At 35.5% G+C, this 18336-nt stretch overlaps 1 long non-coding RNA gene across 1 annotated transcript in view; it reads left to right on the top strand.

The window, feature by feature from the left end:
* The first annotated feature begins 9641 nt into the window (after positions 1-9641).
* LOC136026888 (uncharacterized) overlaps positions 9642-18336 on the top strand; it is a 40301-nt gene continuing 31606 nt past the window's right edge. Inside the window, exon 1 of the long non-coding RNA XR_010617435.1 lies at positions 9642-9713. This is a non-coding gene — a long non-coding RNA (uncharacterized LOC136026888). The remainder of the gene's footprint in view (positions 9714-18336) is intronic.

The raw sequence follows: 18336 nt of genomic DNA, 5'->3' as shown, positions 1-18336 counted from the left end.
ATATGAGCGGATGACTAAGAGGGATGCATGTCCTATTACACAGTTGTGTAAGTTTCTTCGTTTACGGATTAAACATAGGGAATCATGTTTGAGAGGCTAGTACGTTACGGCTTTTAGGTTTTGAATCTTATTATAATTAGTGTTTGTTGGTTAAAATGTTGAGCCTTGGTGTGTTTTTTTGTCTTTTTGTTGTTATTTTTTTCTTTTTTATTTAAACTGTCTAAAATTGTATTTTATTCCTGAGCTTTGTGTGTAGGCTGTATTCTATCCGGCACCGACGATCTCAAACCTGTTACCGCTGACTCATTATATATTCATGCCTACTAATATTGTATTCCTACGGGGATGCTACAAATAGTAGATAAATTAGCCAGGAAGAGGTAGCTCTACCCAAAAAAGCTCACTGAAACAGACTGAACCCAGAAGAATTGTCCATTAATCAGAATCCAGTGCATATACTGTAATCGTTTACTAGGTCTTAATTGCCTCGAGGGGCATCAATCCTCAAGGTCATCCTGCAGTGCGTTAGCAATCACGTTACTGATGCTTACTCACGTTACTGATGCTTATTCACGTTACTGATGCTTATTCACGTTACTCACGTTACTGAGGCGTCAAGCTTAGTAGTGTTTTATTGCCATCGACACTTTGAGGTGTGCTGACAGATTCCCTGTACTACCTAGAAACAGAGGGTCAAGCTGCACTTTCTAGAGCTCTACAATCACCGCAGAAATATTCAGGTTTAGCTTACCCCTTGCTCCCAACTAGTGTCAGCAGTACGCCTCAGGAAGGGGAAAAATGTATCAAATCATGAACCAACTTCCTTGCGACAGGCGAAATTGAACCCAGTTGCTTCTAGGAGTGATTTTATCCACTACACTGTCAGAAGGTTACAGGGTGACAATTTGATAATTATGATAAATAAAAACATACGGCTTGGGATGAAAATTGTTTTCAGTAAAGTGTAAATAACGTTCTAATCTTTAAAAGGCTTAGGGTGTATGAGTATTTATCCTTTGTGTGGTGGTTTCTGTTCGTTTGAAGTTATTTTTGTTGTTTCTTGTACTTATAATTTCTTGTTGTTCCGGGTTTCATTTATTTATTGATAGTGATTTATGTTCGCCCTGAGCTTGAATCATTATTTGACTTTATTTATGTTCGTATTTGGTTTGATGTTGCTCTTTACTCTTTCTGTAGAGACCAATGAGTGAGAAATGAAGTTTCCAAAGAAGAAATTGAGTAATCAGCTTGAATTCCCTTTTCCTAGAATTTGTTTTCCTATTTAGCATCTATGCTTATATATTTATTCAAAATAAGGGTATCAACATCCCGCTACTCCTCATCACCCCACTCCTTACGCTAAAGTTTGTCTCTTTCTCGAGACTCTACTTTTTAAAACAATAAAACTTTAGCCTAAACAGCGAAGCGTTAAGGAGGGGACAACCCCTTTTATATACTGAATAATTTCTGTTCGTTTATAGTTTTAATGCTCCTGCTTACTTGCAGTTAAAAAAAACTTGTTTTTTATTTCATTTCTAAACGTTTTTAATTAATGCATGTTTTGATTTTGACTCACCGCTAATGAATAATTAAAACAAAATTTGCACATTAGTTTTTTTTTCTAAATGGCTTTCTTATAGTTTTGATCGGACAATTTTAATAAAAAAAGGGTTAGGGGAAGAGGCCAAGTTGCCCTCCAATTTTTGGTTACTTAAAAAGATAACTAGAGACTATAAATTTTTTACGAACTTTTTTATTAGTAATAAATACACGTAACTTACGAATTAACTTATGTAACGAACTTCTATATTTGTATGTTTTTATTACGCATATGAGGGGGTTCGCCCCCTTGTCATTACCTCACTCTTTACACTAAAGCTTGAATTTTGTCTCAATTTCTTAAGAATGACCCCTGAATAACAAAGGCCGTAGAATAAATAGTTGAAATTACTAAAAATACTGTAGCGTAAAGAGTAAGGTACTGTGGAGGAGACGAACCCCCTTATATACGTAATAATTTCTGTCTGTTTTAGATGTTAATGCTGCTCTTTACTTCCAGCTGAAAAAACTCTTTTTTATGTATTTTCTCATTCTTTTTTTTTAATGAGGCTATTAAATCCTGCGACCCCTTCATGGAAATTCTCTTCCCTCATGATAAACTCCTCCACGGAAAGATCCTCCCACGTACCCCCCGACCCTCTGCCACATAGCGAAAAGTCCCCTTAAAACGTCTGTAAACTTCCCAATAACCATTACTATATGTAAACAATGGTCAAAGTTTGTAACTTGCAGCTCCTCTCCCTGGGACTGTGGGGGATGAAGTTGTCCCAAAAGACATAATTATTAGATTTCTCTACTATCAAACAGTTCGTGGTAACGAACTGTAGTAAGGAGCGATCCGGCTCAATAGTAACCAAAACTCTAAAAAATTGAATTTTGATATCAATAGCTACATCAAAAGAATCGCATTTCAATGCTGATTTTAAATATATAAGTTTCATCAAGTTTAGTCTTACCCATCAAAAGTTACGAGCCTGAGAAAATTTGCCTTATTTAGGAAAATAGGGGAAACACCCCCTAAAAGTCGTAGGATCTTAACGAAAATGACACCACCAGATTCAGTGTATCAGAGAACCCCCCTGTAGAAATTTCAAGCTCCTATCTACAAAAATGTGGAATTTTGAATTTTTTGCCAGAAGACAAATCACGGGTGCGTGTTTATTTGTTTGTTTGTTTGTTTGTTTTTTTTTTCTTTTCCCCAGGGGTCATCGTATCGACCAAGTGGTCCTAGAATGTCGCAAGAGGGCTCATTCTAACGGAAATGAAAAGTTCTAGTGCCCTTTTTAAGTGACCAAAAAAATTGGAGGGCACCTAGGCCCCCTCCCACGCTCATTGTTTGTCCAAAGTCAACAGATCAAAATTTTGAGATAGCCATTTTGTTCTGCATATTCAAAAACCATAATTACTATGTCTTTGGGAATGACTTACTCCCCCAAAGTCCCTGGGGGTGGGGCTGCAACTTACAAACTTCGACCAGTGTTTACATATAATAATGGTTATTGGGAAGTGTACAGTCGGTTTCAGGGGATTTTTTTTTGGTTTTGGGGGTGGGGTTGAGGGGAGGGGTCTATGTGGGAGGATCTTTCCATGGAGAAATGTGTCATGGGGGAACAGAAATTCAATGAAAAGGTCGCAGGATTTTCTAAAATTACTATAAAAAACAATGAAAAAATAAACATGGAATTTTTTTTTTCAATTGAAAGTAAAGAGTAGCATTGAAAATTAAAACGAACAGAGATTATTACGCATGTGAGGGATTCTAAAAATACTTTAGCATAAAGAGCGAGGTATTTAGGAGGAGATAAATACCTCGCTCTTTATGCTATAGTATTTTTAGTAATTTCAACTATTCATTCTACGGCCTTTCTGATTCAGGGGTCATTCTTAAAGAATTGGGACAAAACTTGCGATTTAGTGTAAAGAACGAGGTATTAACGAGGGTACAAACCCTCTCATATACATAATAAAAATTAAAGAATATAAAAGTTTGTTACGTAAGATAATTCTTAAGTTACGTATATTTTTTACTAATAGAAAAATTCGTTAAAAATAAAAATTTATAGTTGCCTTTTTATGTAACCGAAAAATTGCATGGCAACTAGGCCTCCTTTCCCATCCCTTATTTCTCAAAATCGTCTGATCAAAACTAAGAGAAAGCCATTTAGCCAAAAAAGGAATTAATATGCAAATTTCATTTTAATAATTTATGTGTGGAGAGCCAAAATCAAACATGCATTAATTCAAAAACGTTCAGAAATTAAATAAAAAAAAATAGTTTTTTTAACTGAAAGTAAGGAGCGACATTAAAACTTAAAACGAACAGAAATTACTCCGTATATGAAATGGGTTGTCCCCTCCGCAATCCCTCGCTCTTTACGCTAAAGTTTGACTCTTTGCCACAATTCTGCTTTTTAATACAATTAAAAGCTTTAGCGTAAAGAGCGAGGGATTGCGGAGGGGACAACCCATTTCATATACGGAGTAATTTCTGTTCGTCTTAAGTTTTAATGTCGCTCCTTACTTTCAGTTAAAAAAACTATTTTTTTTTTATTTAATACTGAACAAAATGGCCATCTCAAAGTTTTCATCTGGTGACTTTGGGAAAAAAATTAGCGTGGTCCAGGTCCCACCAGTTTTTTTGTCACTTAAAAAGGGCACTGGAACTTTAAATTTTGGTTGGAATGAGCCCTCTCTCGACATTCTATGGCCACTGGGTCGATACGATCACCCCTGAAAAAAAACAACAACAAATCAAACAAAAAACAAAAAGAAACAAATAAGTAGGGTTCTCTGATACGATAAACCTTATGGTGCGATTTTTGTTAAGATTACGTGACTTTTAGGGGTTGTTTCCTCATATTTTCTAAAATATGGCAAATTTTCTCAGGCTCCTAACTTTTGATGGTAAGGCTAAACTTGATGAAACTTATATATTTAGGATCATCATAAAAAAAATTCTCTTGATGCAACTATATGCATCAAAATCCATTTTTAGAGTTTCGGTTACTATTGAGCCGTGTCGCTCCTTAGGCCTACTGCAGTTCGTTACCACGAAGTGTTTGATAACGTCTATACTTCTAGAAAACGGCAGCACACTACTGTGCAGGATTTGACTTTTATCAATAGACATCAGGGATACAGCTAGGGCCCTAGGGGCTTGTTTTTTCCTGCCTCCTTGTTAAAGAAATACCATAATTTGTATAGAAAAAAATTTCTCACATGTTGACCAATTTCCTGCATAGCCTATGCACATACCTCATTCTCTGCCTCTTCTAGGAGGCAAACACGTGGTTGGGGGTAAATCATCCGACACTTCCTGTGTTTCCCCTCAGACATGTCCATGGAAAACCTTACACCAAAAATCAGACCATAAATCTGATTTTATGAAGAGTTTAGTTGTCCAACTGTTTTGATAGAGCTGTCAACAAAGAATTTGAAGGTGTCAGATTGGCTATTAAAACATACCGAAGAAAACTTTATATTTTAATTGAATTAGGAGCACATTTCATCAATTTGATCTGCGTCCAAGAATGCTGGATATTAGCATGTGATGCCACTCTGAATGATATACGCTTATTTTTAGTTGATAATTTATTTAGGCTAATATATATGTTAGGATTAAAAGATTGCTAGTGAACGTGACTTGAATGTTTTTTGACGCGTTGTTTTTTGTCAATTTTGTTGTTAGTAAATATTAAAATAGCCTAGTCAGGTAAGTTGAAAAACCAGAGAATTAACGTCTTAGAAGTTCGATGCAAGACTGTCAGCGTTCATACTTTTTCCTAATTCGTCATTTTTTATCATTAGTATTTCCGTGGCTACTATTGTTACAGACGTCATTACTGTTACAATGACGCATTCCACTACCATGATTACAACCAATAATATGTTTCTTTTGAGTTAGTATGACTTTTGTGTGTTCTTATACTTAAATATTAACTAAAATATGAACTTCTTAATAAGACCAGAATATTCAATTTTTCTTTTAATTAAAAAGCCACTATGATACCTTAAATTTAGAAAGCTTTTCAATTCTTTAATAGGAATCTGAAACTCTTTTGAATATTGGAAGCATATTTCCATGCCTCAATTACCTTTTAGCTTAATAATAAAAACAATACGTGCATTTTTATTAAAGCAATCGATCAGACGTTCCTGATTTAGTAGAATCGATATATAACTCATTTCTGACTAATATGTCACATAGCACCTTCCGTATTTCAACAGCCAAATTGTTTATACATAGTATGTTTTATTGGAAAATATACATAATTTTTTTTTATTTGGGGGTGGGACCTTTTACATTTTGGTTGGGGATTTCCCACGGGAAGAATTTTGTGGGGAGGAAAATACTAAGATGGAAAGTTCCGGGGGAAACTTTATACCGAGGGGAGGAAAAGAGCCTTAAGTTTCCATGCGAGAATTTTCCTAGGAAAATTTTCCACGGATAGGGAGGATTATCCAGAAAAATTTTCCGTGGAGGGTTGAGGGAGGGGATTTTTCAGCATGATTCGAAAAACGATGAGAAATAAAGTACAAATAGAAAAAATTAAAATGAATGTGAGGAGGATTTTCTAGAGAGAATCGTCCAGGGAATTATCAGCGAAGAGGATATGGTCTGGCGAGAATTTCCCGAGCGGAGGGAATTTAAAAGGGTTTAATTGTCCATGGAATTTTGTGTGAGAGGTTGTTTTCCGGGGGAAAGATTTACCGGGAGAAATCTTTCACGGAGAGTTGAGGTGGAGTTCCTGGCACGTTTTGAAAAATGATAATAAATTAAATAAGAAAACAAGTTTTATCAACTGAAAGTAAGGAGCAACATTAAAGATCAAGACGAAAAAAACTTTTTTTGTTTTTAGGCGGACTGTACTATCGTCAGTCCTCACCTCTTCACGGTAAAGTTTGACTTTTTTGGCCCAATTGTTTAAGGACGACGCCCGAAAAACAAGAGCCGTTTTACCTGTGGAATAAGAAACCTTGTTAAAGCAAAAGAAAATTTTAGTGTAACGAGTAAAAGACCGAGGAGGTGGCTCATATATGGAACAACTTCCGTTCGTGTTAGGTTTTAATATTGCTTCTTAGTTTCAGCTGAAAAAACTCTTAATTTACTTAATTAATAGCATAACAAAATACTCCGATTCTAATTGTTTTAATTTCTATTTTTCAGTTTTGTAACAGGGTTTAGTCAAGAAAATACAGAACAAAATACATAAAGAAAACACTAAAAAAAGCAATACAACTAAACAATTAACCCTTCGTAAGCTTTTTCTTGCTTGGAGTAATCATAGGTATATAATAAAGACTTATTATCGATTGACAAGTTACAACTACCATGTATTATGCAAGCATTAGGTCATATTTTAGATCAGTTCGAAACCAACTTAAATTGAAGTAATCGATCATCAGTTGTTAGCAGGTCTATCTTGGCATTCGAAATCTCATTTAGATTCAACGCTTGGTTTGAGTGCACGCTCAACTGAAAAATTTAGTCCTAATGACGTCAACTGATTGTTATTAATAGATCCATCGAAGGTGACCAGACTTAAAATGAATTTCTATTTTAATTTACATTTACTGTTTTCAATCGTTGATAATATAGCCAGGAAATATTCAAAAATTATATATCAGGCTCTATACAGTATTAATAATTCTAGAAAAATTGTAGAAAAATGTCTTTTTGCTGTCACATTAGAAGAATAAGTCTTAGAGAAATAAATTAAGTGCCTCAATAACGTCTCAGGAAGCTGTTTTCATGCTCCTCTCTCCACTTCCTCCTGTACTTTACTGAAAACAATCTGTATTTCAAGCTGAATGTTTCTGTTTCTCATAATATAAAAAACGTCATTATAACCAAAATTAATGGGAAAAAATAACAACAAATGAATGTGGAAAGTTTAATATTCGTATACCCTACTGATAATTATTCCTTAAATTCATAATAATTTTGGATTTACTAAAGCTAAAATTTTTTTAATAATTTGAAATGTATCTTGTTTTTAGTAAAGTGCGAATTGTGTTTTGATCTTCAGAAAGCATGGGGGGGGGGGGGCTCAGTCTCACTCTTCTTAGTTTTTACTCGTTTCGAGTTTGACTGAGATATTTATTGTAATTTCTGTTTGTTTTGGGTTTAATTTATTTTTTGATAGTATACAAAAAAATTGGCTTATTACGTTGAATCCAAATATATATTTATTAAGTTTAGTGTTACACATCAAAGGCTATGAGCCTGAGAAAATTTGCCTGATTTTCCAAAAAGGGGAAAAGTACCCCCTAAAAGTGATAAAATATTAATGAAAGTCAAATAATTGGATTCAGCACATCAGAGAACCCTTATTTCAGAGGTTTCAATCTCCTATCTACAAAAATGTGGAATTTTCTCTTTTTTTTTGCCGGAAGAAAGACCACTGATGCGTGTTTATTTTTTTTCCCCAGGGATGATCGTATTTACCAAGTGGTTGTAGAATATTGGAAGAGGGCTTAATCAAACGGAAAGTAAACGTTTTAGTGCCCTTTTTGAGTGACCAAAAAGATTTGAGGGTAACTAAACCCCTCTCCACCCCTTTTCCCAAAATCGTCCAATCAAAATTTTGACATAGCCATTTTATTCATCATAGTGGAAAGGCCCAATAAATATACCTTTCAATATAAGATGACCCCCCATGCTCCGAAAGCCCCAGGGGAAAGGTCTTTAAGTTTTAAAATTGACCAATTGTTTGAGTATGCTATATTTTCTTGGAAAGTATGCATAAATAACGAGGAAGACCACACTGCCTTTCCATCACAAACACCAAAAACAAGAAGAACAATAGGGAGTTTCTCAAGACAGTGGAAACAAATTAGAAGGAATATTTCGGCCCTATGTCCAAGGGCCATCCTCAGATATACAGCTATATAATAAAAAACAACTTACAAGAGAATAAAATCAATAAAACTAAAATGAACCGTTTTTCAAAACAGTCCCAGCATCTTTACCTCAGCGAGGTTCAACCAGGACTGATAAATAAATTTTTGATGAAACGAGTCAATTCATTGAAATGAAAGAAAATGATTTAAAAACACGTTTTTAATGTCGGCCTAGCTTTTTTAGCTGCTGATCTCATAGGTCTATTTATGACAGGTTCTATGTTAATATCTATTGTTTTTTTTTTTTATAATATTTCGCTTGAGATCAGCAAGTTTTCAAAATTGAAAACAAGTTTTCAATTTTCAGTTAAAAAAAACTTGTTTTTTTATTTAATTCTTAAAGAATTGGGACAAAACTTAAACTTTAGTGTAAAGAGCGAGGCAATAACGAGGGGACAAACCCCCTCATTTACATAATAAAAATAGAAGAATATAGAAGTTTGTCACGTAAGTTAATTCTTAAGTTATGTATATTTTTTACTAATAAAAACGTTCGTTAAAACTTAAAAGTTCTAGTTGCCTTTTTAAGTAACCGAAAATTTGGAGGGCAACTAGGCTTCCTTCCCCACCCCTTATTTCTCAAAATCTTCTGATCAAAACTAAGAGAAAGTCATTTAGCCAAAAAAAGAATTAATATGCAAATTTCATTTTAATAATTTATGTGCGGAGAGCCAAAATCAAACATGCATTAATTCAAAAACGTTCAGAAATTAAATAAAAAAAACTAGTTATTTTAACTGAAAGTAAGGAGCGACATTAAAACTTAAAACGAACAGAAATTACTCCGTGTATGAAAGGGGCTTTTCCCTTCTCAACGCCCTGCTCTTTACAACAAAGTTTTTTACTGTTTAATAAAGTAGAATTAAGAGAAAGAGTCAAACTTTAGCGTAAAAAGCAGGGCGTTGAGAAGGGACAAGCCCCTTTCATACACGGAGTAATTTCTGTTCGTTTTAAGTTATAATGTCGCTCCTTACTTTCAGTTAAAAAAAAATAGTTTTTTTTTATTAAATATTATAAGAAACCAATAGATATTAACACCGAACCTGTCACAAATAGACCTATGAGATCAGCAGCGGAAAAAAGCTAGGCCGACATTAAAAACGTGTTTTTAAATCATTTTCTTTCATTTCAATGAATTGACTCGTTTCATCACAATCTATTTATCAGTCCTGGCTGAACTTCGCTGAGGTAAGGATGCTGGGACTAATTTGAAAAACGGTTCATTTTAGTTTTATTGATTTTATCCTCTTGTAAGTGGTTTTGTACTATATATCTGTATTGCTGAGGACGGCCCTTGGACATAGGTCCGAAATATTCATTTTAATTTGTTTCCCACTGTCTTGAGAAATTCCCTATTGTTCTTCTTGTTTTTGGTGTTTGTGAAAGTATGCACACATTTTTGGGTGGGGGTGGGACGAACTTTCTGCTGGGGTTTTTACACAGAAAAATCTCCTATGGGATGGGGAGTTTCCAAGGGGTGAAATTGTAAAAAAAAATTAACATATAGGAATTCGCCAGAAATCCAACACAAAATTCTTTTCGTATGCATTGCTCTCTGTTTTCCATTTCAATTTCACACGTGGAGTTGTTAAGCGTAATTGTCCGGGGTAAATTTTCACCGGGATTCAATTGTCTAGAGGATATTTCTGTGAGGACGGGATTTCTCCGTGAAGGTGGAGCCAGATTTCCCGGCCATATTTGAAAACAATCTGAAATTAAATAATAAAACAAGTTTTTTCAACCGAAAGTAAAGAGCAATATTAAAACTTAAAATAAAACAGAAATTATTACATATATGAAAAGGGAAGCCCCCTTCTTAACATCTCGCTCTTTATGCAAAAGTTTGATTCTTGTCCCAGTTCCTCAAGAACGACTCCTGAAACACTTAATTAAAACAACATGAAGCTTTATAAAAGTACTAAAAAAAACTTTAGAGTAAAGAGTGGGGCGTTGAAGAGGGCAAAACCCCTTTATGTACGTAATACTTTCTTTTCGATTTAAGTTTTAATTTTGCTGCTTACTTTCAGTTGAAAAAACTATTTTTTGTTTCATTTGATTAAACTTAATATGAGAAGAAATAGAAACCTACAATAACTCAAACTCAAAACAACCAGAAATTACTACTAAAGAATAAATGAAACCCAAAACGAGCAGAAAATAAACAATCATAGCAAAAAAAAAATATAACCGGTACTAATATAAATGAATAAATAAATCTCAAAACGAGTAAAGCTTAATTTGAATATGTAATTCAAGCCTAAGACAAACAAAAATATTCTGCTAATGAAGTATAAATGAAACCCAAAACGAACCAAAATTAAATAAACAACCATTACAAACAAACATAGAATAGGTAATAATATAAATGATGAAAGAAATCTTAAAAGATGTTAGACGCCCCTTAAGACGTTATTACGCAAGCCTGGGTGTACTATAGTGTCCCCCTGAAAGTTAATTCATAGGGAGTGTTTTCTAAGAGGTGCAGGTGTCTGTTACGTCATAGGAAATGATGCTTAAAAGACCTAGGGGTGCGGGGGAAACCTTCAGGAGCTTCCTTATTCCAGGATTTCTTTGGATTTTGCCTAATGAGGAGTCTTTAAAAAACCTATGACACCCTGCCAAATCAGGATTTCTAAGATTGTTATGTCATAATTTCTCTGATTCTTAAAAGAAACCTACGAGGACCAGGTAGAAAATCATCAGGATTTGTAAGATTGTGATTTCTAACTAGTGGTGGACTTTCAAGATGCCAAAACCCTTAGTGAGCAATTCCACCAGCCCCTTAGCATCCAATTCCATTGGGGCCCTAGCGTCCTATGTCACTGGAGTCTCCTAATCTACCCACCGGTGGGCTGAAGCATCCAATTCCAATGGGGCCCTAACATCCTATTTCGTTTGGCCCCTAACTCAACCACTGGGGAACGCCCAGCAGCCAATTCCAGTGGGGGCCACAACAGTCGATTCCAACGGGTCTCTGGCATCCAATTTCACCAGTACTCCCCAACCTAACCCCTAACCAGGGCCCTAGCAACCAATTTCACCGACAAAACTTTTCAAGATGTTTCAAGATTTCTTTGGGTGTCTTGTAATAGGGGAATGTTTACCTAAGGATGACGCAACCTCGCGTGATAAGCTAGACTTCAGGGCCCACGGGGGATCCCCGCTTGTAACTATGGAGGGAGCACACGTGGGATGTTACCTAATGGAAATGCACACATGAGTGCTACGTAATACGTTAAGAGATTTCATTTTCTTTCAAGATGTTTCTTGGAAACCTTTATATTCCACTGATTTTTTCCCCCATTAGGATTCGATAGAGAGTTTTTCTTCCAGTGGAATGGAGCGTTAATCAGGTAGACTATGAAAACCCGTCTAATATTTTGATCCGGGAAATAGATTTTACGAAATAAACATTTCCATACACGGACAACTCCCTTGTTCGCACATACTAGAATGATTAAATTGATCACATTCTCCCAACCCTTTCCAAATGAGAGCGCAAAATCATCCCAAACCTATGGATTTTTGCTATATTAGATACAGCTGCATGTTACAGCATTATTAGCTTTCTAATGTGATTTAGACAGGTTAAGATACATAGCAGATGTTACATAACATTGGCTTTAGATATTTCATTGCGTAAATGATCACGTTTTGAAAACTAGTCCTGGAACAAAAAATGTAAAAAGACACATTGTAAGGCTTTTTATTGTAATTAAAGTTTTATTAATAAAAACAAATTTACAAGGCTTTATTAAATCTCAGAAGTAACAGTTAAAACTCAACAATGGAAAAAAAAACGTGATAAAGCTTATAAAGGATAAAATATAAGCAAAACAAAGCATGAAATCACGCAAAAAGTAGTTAAATCTTAACAAATGGAAAAAACAAAACGTGAAAAAAACCTGATATAGGATAAAATATAAGCAAAAACAAACGTGAATCAAAGAAAGACGGGGGTTGTAACAACCAATTAGAGATGGGGGTGGGGGCTTGTTGTTCGGGGTAAATTTAACCCATATTAAGAGGTGTTTCTCAGAGGTTTTATTGGAAGTGCCACGTTTCATTGAGCCAAGGCTATGCATATTTCACGCTACCGTGACAATCTGTGGCTAGCCCACCTTAATAAGTGATTCAAGAGGGGGAGGATTGTTATTAGAGATAAATTTAAACCTTATTAAGGGCTATATTCGAGGGCTTTTAATGAAAAATTCCTCATTTCATTGATTGAATGTTAGATTTCAGTCCTCCCCACCACTGAAAAATTCATTTAACACATCTCACCTCAAATTCAAGATCTTTTATGGAAGTTATTTATTTACGATCGCTTATTGTATGTTATGTTTTAGTACCCCTATCCCCCGGAAAAGTTCCCATAACATCTCTCACCTTTATTTTAAGCTGCTTTATGGAAGCTGTTTATTTAAGATAGCTTATCGGGTGTTAGATTTCAGTCCCACCCGCTAGAAAATTCCTGTAACATCTCCCACCTGAACTTTAAATGTCTTATGTCAGTTGTTGATTCACGATAGCTTACTGGGTGTTAGATTTCAGTCCCCCCACCGGAAAAATTCCTTTCATACCTCCCACCTTAACTTTAAGCCGTTTTATGGACGTAATTTATTTACGATAGCTTTATAATAAGACCTCATGGAAGACATTCTATATGGGTATGCACCCTCTTACAAAGCTGTTCTTCGATTACTCAGTTTAGAGTATCTCCTTTTGAAGGTAATTGAATAAAAGGAAAGTTGTTTTTCAGCTGAAAGTAAGGAGCAAAACTAAACTTAAAATGAAAAGAATTTATTCAGTATATGAGGTGGCCGGTGGTTACCGAGAAATACGTCTTGACAGAAAATGAAATCTCTTAAAGTATTATAGAACACTCATGTGGGCTTTTTCATTACGTAACGTCCCACGTGTGCTCCCTCCACAGTTACAAGCGGGGATCCCCCATGGGCCCTAAAGTCTAGCATATTACGCAAGATTGCGTCATCATTAAGTAAACATTCTCCTATTGCATGACATCCAGAGAAATCTTGAAACATATTAAAAAAGTCTTGTCGGTGAAATTGGTTGCTAGGGCCCCGTTGGAATTGCTCTCTAGGGCCCCGGTTGAATTCGATGATAGGGGCCCTGGTGGCTAGGTTGGGGAGTACCAGCTAACTTGGATGCTATGTCCCCCATTGAAATGACTGCTAGGGCCCCTATTAGAATTGGCTGCTGGGGGGTCCCCAGTGGCTAGGTTAGGGGCACGCTAAAATTGGGTGTTAGGACCCCATTGGAATTGGATGCTTTGGCCCCCGGTTGAATTGGATGCTAGGGCCCCGATGAATTTGGATGCTAGTGTGACCTTTGGAATTGGTTTTTGGGGGCCCCAGGTTGTTAGGTCAGGGGTCCGATTAAATTGGAAGCTAGGGCCCCATTGGAATAGCTTGCTGGGACCCCAAAGAAAATACTGCACCCCTTTCATGGAAATTCTCTTCCCTCATTATAAATTCCTGCATGGAAAGATCCTCCAATGCAACCCCCCTCCCAACCCATCCCAACCCCAAGTCGAAAAATTCTCCCTAAAACATCTCTACACTTCCCAATAGCCATTACTATATGTAAGCAATGGTCAAAGTTTGTAACTTGCAGCACCTCCCCCGGGGACTGTGGGGGATTAAGTCGTCCCCAAAGACATAGTTATTAGGCTTTTTGACTATGGTGAATAAAATGGATATCTCAGAATTTTTATCCGGTGAATTTGGGAAAAAATGAGCGTGGGAGGGTGCCTAGGTGCCCTTCGATTTTTTGGTCACTTAAAAAGGGCACTAGAACTTTTAATTTCCGTTAGAATTAGGCCTCTTGTGACATTCTAGTACTACTGGGTCGATACTATTACTCCTGGAAAAAACAAAAACAAAAAACAAATAAACACGTATCCGTGTGACCTGTCTTCTGGCAAAAAATAACAAAATTCCACATTTTTGTAGATAGGAGCTTGAAACTTCTACAGTAGGGCTGTCGAATACGCTGAATCTGATGATGTGATTTTCGTTATGTTGGGTTGCTCCTTCATACAGTTCTTTACCACGAACTGCATGATTAAAGAAAAAAACAAGTTTTTTTAACTGAAAGTAAGGACCAAAATCAAAATTTGAAATGAATAGAAATAATTATGTATTTGAGGGCGTTTGTCCCATCATTAATACCTTGTTCTTTGCCTTGAAGTTTGGCTTTTCGTGCAAATGATTTAAGAATGACTCCTGAAACACAAGGACCGTTTAATTAATAAGCTTTTGTAGAATTTCTGAGATAAACTTTATCGTAAAGAATGAGGTACAGAGGAGGTAGTTTTTAATGCCGTTTTAGGCTTTAATGCTGCTCATTAATTTTAGTTGAAAAAGTCCGTTTTCAAAATTTAATTTCTGATTGCTTTTTAAAATATGCCATGAAATGAAGTTCCCCCTCTAAGGGAAACTCCCTTCTCTCACGAAGAAATGTTCCATTTTAATACTCTCTAACGTAGCCCCCTCTTCCTAAGAATATATGTGTGCTTCCCGAAAGCCAATGCTATACGTAAACAATGGGCAAAGTTCATAGCTTGCAGTCCTTCTCTCGGGTCATGGGGGGGGGGAGGTCAATCCATCATTAAATACATAGTTGTCAAATTTTTCGACTAGGCAGAACAAAATGGCTATCTCGAAATTTTTAACGGACAATTTTGGTAAACATGGGGTGTTGGAGGAGGGCTCGCTGCCCTCCAATATTTTTGGTCATTTAAAAGGGCCCTAGAACTTTCAATTTCCGATCGAATGAGCCCTCTTCTGATATTCTAGGATTATTGGCTCGTTACGACCACACCATAAAAAAAAATGCATTCTTGATCTTGCTTTTGCCAAAAATTCAAAATTCCACGTTTTTTGTATATTAAATAAAAAAATAAGTTTTTTAAAACTGAAAGTAAGGAGCGATATTAAAACTTAAAACGAACAGAAATTACTCCATATATAAAGGGGACTGTTCCCTCCTCAATGCCCCGCTCTTTACGCTAAAGTTTGACTCTTTCTCTCAATTCTACTTTATTAAACAGTAAAAAGCCTTAGCGTAAAGAGCGGGACGTTGAGGAGGGGAACAGCCCCTCTTATATACGGAGTAATTTCTGTTCGTTTTAAGTTCTAATATCGCTCCTTACTTTCAGTTAAAAAACTTGTTTTTTTATTTAATTTCTGAACGTTTTTAAATTAAGGCATGTTTTGATTTTGGCTCTCCGCACATGAATAATTATAACGAAATTTGCATATTAATTTATTTTTATGCCACCTCGTCAATACCTCGCTCTTTTAAAGCTTAAATGTTGTCCCAATTCCTTAAGAATGACCCCTGAATCACAAAGGCCGCAGAATAAATAGTTGAAATTAATAAAGTTACTTTAGCGTAAAGAGAGACGTATTAGAACGAGGTGAACCCCTCATATGCGTAATAATTTCCGTTTGATTTAAGTTTTAATGCTATTCCTTACTTTCAGTTGAAAAAACATTTTCATATTTATTTTTTCACTTTTCTTTAAAAAAATGCTAAAAGATCCTGCGCTCCCTTAATGGAAATTTTCTCCCCCCATAACAAATTCCTCCGTGGAAAGATCCTCCCGCATAAACCGTTCCCCTGTACACCTCCCGCCAATCAAAAAAATCCCCCTGAAAGCGTTTGTACACTTCCCAATAACTATTACTTTGTGTAAACACTGGTCAAAGTTTGTAACTTGCAGCCCCTCTCACGGGGAGTAAGTCGTCCCCAAAGACATAGTTATTACGTTTTTGATTATGTTGAATAAAATGGTTATCTCAGAATTTTGATCCGGTGACTGTGGGAAAAAATGAGCATGGGAGGGGGCCAAGGTACCCTCCAGTTTTTTCGGTCACTTAAAAAGGGCATTAAAATTTTTCATTTCCGTTAGAATGAGCCCTCACGATCACCCCTGGGGAAATAAACAACAACAAAAAACAAACAAATAAACACGCATCCGTGATCTGTCTTGTGGCAAAAAAATGGAAAATTCCACATTTTTGTAGATAGATGCTTGAAACTTCTACTGTAGTGTTCTCTGATGCGCTGAATCTGATGGTGTGATTTTGTTAAGATGCAATGACTTTAAGGGGTGCTTCCCCCTATTTTCTAAAATAAGGCAAATTTTCTCAGGCTCGTAACTTTTGATGGGTAAATCTAAACTTAACGAAACTTATATATTAAAAATCAGCATCAAAATGTGATTCTTTTGATGTAACTATTGTTATAAAAAGTCCGTTTTTAGAGTTTCGGTTACTATTGAGCCGGGTTCGTTCCCACGAACTGTTTGATAGGATTTTAAAACCTCTACTGAAATATTCGTTGATGTGCTGAAAGTTGGCAAATTTTTTCAGGCTGGTAATATTTGATGTGTTACACTAAACTTCATGAATTCTATAACTCTGAATATGCATCGAAATTCGGTTCTTTTGATGTATCCATTGTTATCAAAACTCAGTTTAAATAAATAATGACGAAGACCAACTCTGTTTCTTACAAGACAACTCTGTTTCTGTTAAGAAACTCTTTTTTTTAGGTTTTTGGTTGCTATTGAGCATCATCGCTCTTTATTTACAGTCCGTCACCACGAATAGTTTAATATTTTATATTTTTTATAAATAAATTCTATACATAATAATTAAGTAGAGTTTAAACGTTGAAAAATCTATTCTGTAGATTTTATATTTTCTGTTTTTATTCTTTTTATTATTATATTTTCCTTATATTTATTTTTTATAGATTTTAATATCGTTTTTTTACTTTTTAATAATATTTTTCAGAAAAGTGGTTAGATTAATACTTAAAAGGCTGGATCTAGAATCAACAAACACAAGTCTGAAAGAAACTTTCTCGCAACTATGGTACAAAATAATCTTTAACCAGAGGTACAACACAATTTAGAAAGTAAAGCCCCCTTAACTCCAGGTAAAAATCAAAATCTATCTCTGGTCGCAAAATATAGCTAATAATCAGTGGTTCCACTTTCCCCAGATTTCGGGGATTTCCCCGAAAAGACAAAGAAAATATCCGAAAAAAATTGACGTTCCCCGAATCATGGAAAACTCCGCGAATATCTTTCTTTCTTTTCCCTCCGCAGAAAACTCTCTTTTCCTTTCGCCGAAAACTCCGCGAAAATCTTTCTTTTCCCTTGATCTCCCGGAAAATAGAGTTAGTGGAAGGCTCACTGCTCGTCCCATAAGTTTTGCATCTTTATACTATGGTACGCTGGCGAACGTATAATATTGGAAACTCCATTTTGCAAAACCAAAATGGGAATGAAACGATTTGATTCTTCCTCTCTTATTGTGAATATAGAAATGGCAAAAATGTTGTCATGTGTTAAGGCAAATGCGACTGCAGAAGAAGAAGCTACGATTATCTTTAGACTTCCAAATTAATAGTAAGCCAATTTTGTCCCACTCTTCTAACTTTTCTAGCTGTTTATCGTTTTTAAATCGCTCATTCCTATTTTGGTTTCGGCACACCAAAAACAAAATGTTTTGAAGTGATTTTCATTGCTTTATTTTATGAGGTAATAGAACAAATATCTAATGATTCTATCTCTATTCAGCACTTAATGTTCTATGTAAGTATGGCAATCATCAGATAATTCATGGTAACAAACTGTAAATACGGAGCAACGCAACTCAATAGTAACCGAAACTCTAAAAAACAACGGATATATTAAAAGAATTGGCTTATTATGCTGGTACCAAATACATAAAATATTTAATGTTCAGTGTTACATTTCAAAGACTGTGATCCTGAGAAAATTTGCTTAATTTTTGCAAAAGGGGGAAAACACTCCCTAAAAATCTCAAA

The sequence above is a fragment of the Artemia franciscana genome, chromosome 5 (genome assembly GCF_032884065.1).
Source record: "Artemia franciscana chromosome 5, ASM3288406v1, whole genome shotgun sequence".
Lineage (NCBI taxonomy): Eukaryota > Metazoa > Arthropoda > Branchiopoda > Anostraca > Artemiidae > Artemia > Artemia franciscana.
Note: the sequence above shows the minus strand (reverse complement) of the source record. Positions and strands in the feature narration are given on the sequence as shown.